This window comes from Protopterus annectens, chromosome 4.part0 (genome assembly GCF_019279795.1).
Source record: "Protopterus annectens isolate FY-2018-M chromosome 4.part0, PAN1.0, whole genome shotgun sequence".
Classification (NCBI taxonomy): Eukaryota; Metazoa; Chordata; order Ceratodontiformes; family Protopteridae; genus Protopterus; species Protopterus annectens.
This window is the reverse complement of record NC_056733.1, coordinates 1,545,750,151-1,545,758,792: the sequence shown is the minus strand read 5'-3', so window position 1 is coordinate 1,545,758,792 and position 8,642 is coordinate 1,545,750,151.

Below are 8,642 nucleotides of genomic sequence, written 5' to 3'. Positions count from 1 at the left end.
ATATATTTATAGAAGAACAATCATGAGACATAATATTTTTTCTGTAACTGTCCTCCCCATTTGACACTATAAGTGTCACACAATACACACAATTATATTTTAATCCTTTTTAACTAGGTAAAATATGCTTCAGCGTCATATTATTCATCATCTGCAGTAATTAAATTTTCTTTTACCTTAAGTTTATTAACAGATACTTTTATAAGTGGCATTGCATGTGCAAGTGAGGCTAAACATTTTGTAATTAAAGCCTTTAGAACAGAAAATGTTAAAACAACTAAAATAATACCAGTTATTGTAATGATATATTGTAAAATACTATGTCCCAGGTTACTAAATGCACTGCCTGACCATCCAAAAAGTGTCCACTGTTTAGATGCGCTGTCCAGGTCTTTGGCCTCTGCTCTATGAAAATGGCTAATGTTTCCTGTTCTTCATGATATTCACTAATATAAAAATGACTTCCTATGAGGGCACATGTCTCCCCTTTGGCAGCTAGCATTATATTAACTGCCAGCCGATTTTATAATACCATTTTTTAAACTTCAGTCATTTTTCAATTTGTCATACTGATGTGATGTGAAGTATGGTTAGATACCCCCCTGAAGAATTTGACCAACCATAGTGATTTCAAGCATTGTCATTTGTACTCCATACCCAGGAGTAAAGACTAAAAATACTTTCTCTGCCCAGTGAATTGCTCATTTATTTCTCAGTCTGCCTGATGGAGGGTTCTTGAAATGTTGAATAGCAGGAGTAACATAACCCACAAAACAACATCCAGACGAGTTTGTTGGCAACCAGGGGTAGATACGATCATCACAAATGTAGTAACAATCCTCTATCATGCTCATGCCATGCACCCAGTCATAGTTTTTTATGTGTGAAGAGTTTGACACACTTTCATGTCTAGTGTCATTGAATTTGTCAGTTCCCACTGGTACAGTTCCATTTCTGACATAACATGTGTCTCCACAATTTGTGGTTGCAAGCTCAAGATCCACAACCTTTGAAAAGTCAGTCACATTACACCAGTTAGATTAATGTCACTAAGTTCCATTTTAAATATCACTTGGGATACAGGGATTGTAATCATGGGAATGCCTGCCTTAGAATGATGCGGTATATGCAGACACACCCAACAGTTAATCATATTTAAGTCTGCAGCTTACTGTCAAAGAACCAACAGAAAACTATTTTCTCTTGACCAGTTTATAAATGGAAACAGCAACAAAAACAGCGTAACATTACTTGTTGTTACTGGATTCATCATGGATTGTAATCTGAGTTGATTTTCTCTTTAATCCTTCACTGTGGCAAATGGTTTGCCCTTTGTACTTCGATCTTTCTTCTCTGACAAAGATAATTTGTCTAGGGGCCCCCACACGACAAGTCTTCTTACATTGTGAAGAATGTATCCATATTGATAGCCCTGCACAGCAGATGGCAGTAAAAGTTGTGAGAAGTACCTGGAAAGCACCTATCCACTTTGGACTTACAGTTCTTTTTCTGGAAAGTTTTAACATAAACCCAATGACCAGACTGCACTTGGTGACAGGGCTGGTCAGGAGGTTGATGAAGAGCGTTTTGTACAGTTTTGTGGTATTGCTGCAAGAAATGTATATGTTTTGTGCAGTAAGGCAATATAGCATCATTCATTAGAGTAAATTTGCCATTTGACACAGGGAGTAGCTGGAAGAGCCATGACTCTCCCCATTAATATCTCACATGGACTCAGTCTCCTTGTAGTATTTACTGTACTCCTCATACTCAATGATAAGGGGAGTGCCTCTGGCCATTTACAGTTTGTCTCAACACAAATCTTCAAAATCTTATTTTAAAGGGTCCTATTAACCCTCTTTACCAATCCAGATGACTGTGGATAGTTGTGACAATGAAGACTCAAACTTAGAATTAAATATCTTGCATAACTCGCTAATCAGGGAGCTGTTAAAATGAGTTCCCTGATCACTACTAATAGTACAAGATACTCCAAATCTAGGTAGAAATTCAAATACAAATTTTATTAACAACTGTTACAGAATCTGCCTTATGACATGGGTAAGCTTAGACCCATACAGAAAACATGCAAACCACCACTGATATAAATTATAAATGATGACCCTTTCGCATCTGGACAATGTCCAGCTGCACATTTACAAAAGGTCCCCATGCTGGAGGTAAGCATGCAGCCATAATGTTTGCACATTTGCTAACATTATGTTCTAGGCATACTGTACAATAATTATTAACATACTGAAGTATCAAAGAGGAGACATGACCCTAACCCCGAGTAGCATCCTGCCATCACCCAGAATGATACCACAGTACAAGGACAAAATGATTGACTTCAACAATTGGCTAAGCTTCTGGTGTCATTCTAAGGGGATCCAGTATTTGTCTGCCTGGGACGACATGATCGACAGTCCACGATGCTTTGCCAGAGATGGCCTGCACCTGTCACCCTTAGGATTCCGGATACTGGCTAAGCTCTTGCCACCCCTATAGTACCTTTTTAAGCAAGGTTCAAATGACAAATTCACCAATGTAACAGGTACAAGCAAGCAAAATCGGAGGGTAATGCTACTCAATGCTAGAGGTCTAAACCTCAAAATGCAATCACTCCAGGCACTCCTTAAAATGGAGAACACTGACATCTGTGCAGTGACAGAGACCTGGTTCAAAGCTCCAGAGAGCACCCCTGCATTACCAGGCTTCAATTCATATCGCACCTTTCGGCCACCTAACCCAGAAAGAATCACTAAAGGCGGAGGCGTGTCTATATTCATTAAGGATATCACACCTCCAGGCTAGTTGCACAGCATAATGCATCCGAGATTATCCAAGTGCAACTAACTCTGGGCAAGACTGCAATCCAAATTGTAGCTTGCTACAGACCCCCCACCATGCCGCAGGACTCACACTCCTCATTTCTTGATACACTGGAAAGTATTAGGGTACAACCCAACACACTAATAATGGGCGATTTCAACTACCCCCACCATTAACTGGGAAAACAACTCATGTACCAGCTCTTTTGCTCAACGTTTTCTAGAATTCATAAATTCCAATGCCTTGGATAAACTTATTCACATCCCCACCAGGGGCAGTAATATCCTAGACCTGGTCATTACCAACATGGGAAACTGGTGTTCCACACCAGAGGTCAATTCCTTGTTGGTCAGATCCAACCACAAGCTAATCAGCCTAGACATCCACATCCCACCCTCGGCCCCAATTAGGGAAACCATCGTAAAAAACTTCTCCAAAGCCAACTTCACACTTCTTAAGACAGAAGTGGCAAACATCATGACACCCATGCAGACGGACAATAGAGGTATGACTGCCGAATCCTACACAAATGCACTTTATAAGCACTTACACAAGTGCATGGATCATGCTATCCCTAATAGAACCAATATGTTATCCTCCAAAAAAAGGAAACCAATCTGGTGGTCCTCTGCCATAAACAAACTCTACAACAGAAGAAAGAAACTTTTGCAAAAAAGAGTAAAATCCCATGACTGGAGGAACTCCCTGGTCAACCTCAGTAAGAAGCTGAGATCCCTCATAAAATCCTCCAAAGCTAGTTACGAAAACAAAATTGCCACTGACTCTAAAGACAACCACAAAGCATTCTATAGCTATGTCAAGAATCTAAATGGGAACACATAGATCTGCTCTTTAGTTAAAGCACAATGGCACTAAATATACAGAACCAACTGATATTGCCAACATCCTAGCAGATAGGTTCAGTGCTAACTTTACCCCCCACTCACCCCCTAGAGGGCCCATCTCTATACCAGAAGAATGCAAAGTTCCTATAATCACGGCTGCACAGGTAAAAAACACACTCTCCAAAGCCAAGAACACAGCATCCATGGGACCTGACAATATCCCAGGCTGCATTCTACACAAACTACAGAATGAACTGGCACCCTACCTAAGTACCATGTTCAATCATTGCCTCACCTCAGGCTTTGTACCCACTGAATGGAGCACCACGACGGTTATCCCACTCCACAAAGGGGGAGCCACGATGGACCCCGGGAACTACCGCCCCTTTAGGCTGACGAGCCTGGTCTGCAAGGCCATGGAACATATCATTGTGGAACTCATAAACAAAGACATTGGTAATCTCCAAACTCTGGACCCTACCCAGTTTGCATTTGTAAAAGGCAGATCATGTCTCCTAAACCTGATTGACTTCTTTGAAGCAGTCACCAAAGCCATAGATGAGGGTAAAATGGTTCACACAGCTTATCTAGCTCTCACCAAGGCTTTTCACATAATCCTCCACTCTGGAATTATAGAAAAGCTCACTGAACTAGGTATAAATCCCTATGTCACAAGATGGGTTGCCAACTGGCTCATGGGCAGAACCCACATTGTGAAAGTAGCGGATTCCAAATCCGACATCAGACCAGTGAGAAGTGGAGTACCACAGAGTTCAGTCCTGGGTCCTCTCCTGTTTGGTATCTACTTCTCTAAAGTGCAGGCCAACACAGAAGGTCTTTGGCTAACAAAGTTTGCAGATGACTGCAAACTAGGAGCCATAATCGAAACTCCTAATGATGTAGACAAACTACAAAAGGGCCTCACTGAGACAGATACCTGGTGTCAAAGCCATGGCCTGAAGCTCAATGCCAAAAAGTGTATTGTCATCCCCTTTGGTAAAAACTCTGTATCCATGAACTACCACATAGCTGGTAGTCTACTTAATGCCAAAAATGTGATAAGAGACCTTGGGACACAGGTGGACAGTAGTCTCTCCTTTGATAATCACATCGCCACAGTGGTCAGGAAATCCTTCTACATGGCTCATCTCATCACAAAAGGATTCTCATCCAGAAAACAAGAGGTTATTGTTCCCCTCTACTCATCACTCATTAGACCCATTAGAGAGTACAACGCCCCTTTTGGTATGTACCTCACAAGACATCTACAACAATTGGAAAGACCACAGAAATACCTCACAAAGAGGATTACTGGTCTCAAACAGATGCCCTATGCAGACCATCTCAAAAAACTACAGCTTTCCTCCATCGCATATCACCTACTCAGGGGCGATCTCTGCCTAACATGCAAACCCAGAGCTGTTGGGTATGCTCCACTTAAAGAAATCCCAATCCCTCTGAGCTACATGCTCTAAGGACCTAAACCTTGTCACCACAATAAACAGAACATGCTGGAGGGATAGATTCCTGTCCCAGAGACTTCCCATACTCTGGAACAGACTATCTATCTATGTCATTAGCACTCTTCAAGAAAAATCTTGATGATTGGATGGAAAATGGGAAATTCACCCCGGGGATCACTTTTGTGGTTCTGCTCAACAGGGGCACAGGAAAATACATTTCTTGGGTGGTGAAAGCCAGGGTACATTTCTTGGCTAGGCTTGTATGGGCCCTAGGGCCGATAGCCTAGTACCTACCTATGAACCTATGAACCTATGAGCATAAGGAGCATACTAACTTTGGGTAATTTGATTAAATAAAACTGTCTTACCTGCATGGGCTGGGAAATGATATGCTCTTACCAGGGAAGGTAGCAAGGAGGCAGACACCACCAGTCGTCGATCCAGATGTCACCATAACCCATTGTTGGATTTACTGCATCCGTCTTTAAGCCACCTCTGAACTTCTCCTTGTGATGCTTCAGCTTGAAAAGCTGATACTCTCTTAAAATCAAACACATCATCACTTTTAGATTCTTGCAATAATATCAAATGAAATTTTATACAAAGTCCTTCTACAATTTGCTTAGCAGTTTGATCTTCCAAATTATTTCCCTTTGAAACAATATCTGCACCCTTTTGATGGGCATTACATTTAACTACTGCTAATTCTTTAGGTAACAAAAGAGAAATTAAAAAGATCATTTACAAAGAAAGAATTTTTAACCTGACTTCTTGCTGAAGTTAAAACTCCTTTGTATTTCCAAAGTTGCCCAAAATCATGTACTACACCAAAAGTGATAATGACTATCGGTGTAGACATTGGCAACTTTGTGTTTGGCTAGCTCACAAGCCCTGTAGAACCAGCAACTTAGCTACTTGGGCAGAATGCACACCTTCTAGTATTTGTTGAAGCAAAACATCATTATTGGCGCAGATATTGCTGAAACCAGATTTCCATTTTGATCTCTTCCACAGGAGCTATCCATAAATATGTCCAGTTCATTGGTGGGTATAGGGTGTTCTTTAATCTTTCCTAGAAGAAAGCAGATAATTAGTCACACACACACACACACACACACACACACACACACACACACACACACACACACACACACACGCACACACACACAAAATCATGCTTTTCGACATCCTCGGCAGTAGGTAACAAAGATGCAGGATTTAGAACAGGACAGTGTATGAGAGAAATAGATGGAACAGAAAGAAGTCTAAGTTCATATTTAGTTAGATGTGCAGTTGAGAGAAGTTGAGTTTTTACTTTAAGACATATGATACAGAATGAGGGCCGTCTACCATAAGATTATGTCCGAGCACCAGTGATTGAGCAAGATTGACTAGAATGGGATCAGCAGCCACCTCCCTTAAACATGGTGGAAATCCCTTTGCAACAGAATCAAGTGCTGTAGTATAATAAGCTATTGGGACAATAGTTGTCCCCATGTTTCTGCCCAAGCATTCCTGTTTTAAAAGATTTATCAAAGGTTTAGCAATATCTGCACAGTTAGAATTCCACTGTCTGCAATATCCTGTCATACGTAAGAAAGATGTAAGCTACCACTGAATAGCTGGATGTGGGACTTTAGCTATTGACTCAGTACAAGATGGTAATATCTGCCTGCTATCCTGAGAATCAGATGACCAAGATAATGTACCTATGGTGACCATAGCTGTAATTTTTCCCTTGACACCTTGTGTCCTTTTTCTGCAAGAATTATTAAAAGACGTAGGATATCTACTGACACTGCTGAAAATAATTTGATGTTATTAGTAAATCAGCTACACATTGCACTAATGTTGACCCACCTGGAAATGTCACATTTTCCAAATCTTTTTTTAGAATTTGAGAAAATAACAAAGGAGATTCAGTGTATCCTTGTGGCAACCATGTCCATCTATACTACTGTAACTTATAAGTAAAAGAAAACAGAAACTGACTTTCAGGGTGGATATTTATATATTTATTTATTTATTTGTCATTTGTTAACTGTGTTGGTCTGACTAAGCCAGTGCCCATTTTCAGCAGAGATCCAAGGAGAAAAACTACAGAGCATTACAAACATTATCAGAAAACATAGAATGAAACATAAAATTTGAGACATAAATTGTGGCATAAATTAGTTGTATTGGCAAAAAAAGATACTAAGTAGGGGAAACATTTTAGAAGGCTAAAATAACATCATATCAGAGAAAAAGGAAGTTTACAGAAATGGTTTACTATCAAAATGTTGAAATTCACATGGTAGACGTTCATAACGTCAAAAGTCATTACACCGAATATTCAAAATACCGAAAAAAAAATATCTAAATTTAAATGGTGAAAACACACCTGCAAATTAACATTAGTGTTTTTTTATGGGGGACTGCACCCCCCCTGCGCCGCCACACCCCCTGCTACTTATATATTACAACTCCGAGATTGCACAACAGTGCAGACAAGGGAAAATCCTTGCCCTGTTTGCAACATAATGTCAACAGGTAATTTGCATGCACTTCCTGTCGACCAAATGAACTACTTAATATTCCTGTGTCAACCATATGGGTTGATCATATGAACGTTAGACCAAATGAATTTCAACATTTTGATAATAAGCCGGCTAAAACAATATCATGTCAGAAAAAAGAAAGTTTACAGGAAACATCAATTGATACAATTTTATAGTTATGGAGGCAGATATAGAATATTGTTAAATATAAGAAGCATAAGATGGGGAGTAAGATAGCTTAGGAGTTAGGGGGGAGAGTTAGTAGAGGTATTGACAAGGTAAAAGGCCGGAAAGGAGGGAAGGAGGCAGGAATAGGAGGGGGGTTATGCAGAGTCATGGCAGGAACAGATCCATGAATTTGAGAGGGTATCATTTAATGCTTTTTTGAAATTATTTGTGTGTGTAGTAGCTCTTACATTGTAAGGGAGTTTGTTCAGGCTAGAGATACTGAGCACGTATAGAGACATTTTCCAGTAGTTTTTTTTGTCTTCTATACATCCAAGAGATGTTGTCAGAGCTTTGGAGGGTGTGTTGTTGTGTAAAAAGATACTAGAAAAGAGAGTGAGACAGATAGTGGGTCTGTAGAGGACAGAGTGATAGTAGAAGAGTTGTTGAGGGAATTCTAACTACTGTAGGTTTTTTAGTGAAAAGCAGTGCTGAGAGGTGTAAGGTTAGTTTGAGGCAAATCTAGCAATTTTGTTATAAGTTTGTTCAAGTTTGGAAGTTAGAGTGGCTTGTAGGTTTGTAAGTATCAGAGAGGCATAAAGGAGATTGGGCAGAAGGTATGTATATACCAGTGAGAGTTTGGATTCTGTAGTGAGGGAATTATTTGTTCCTGTAGAGCAGAGCTAATTTTTGGTTAGTCTTTTTCATACAGTGCTGACTGTGTAAGTTACATTTTAACTTATTGTCTATGATAGTACCAAGGAGCTTTAATAACAGTGTTATTGAGTGATGAGATG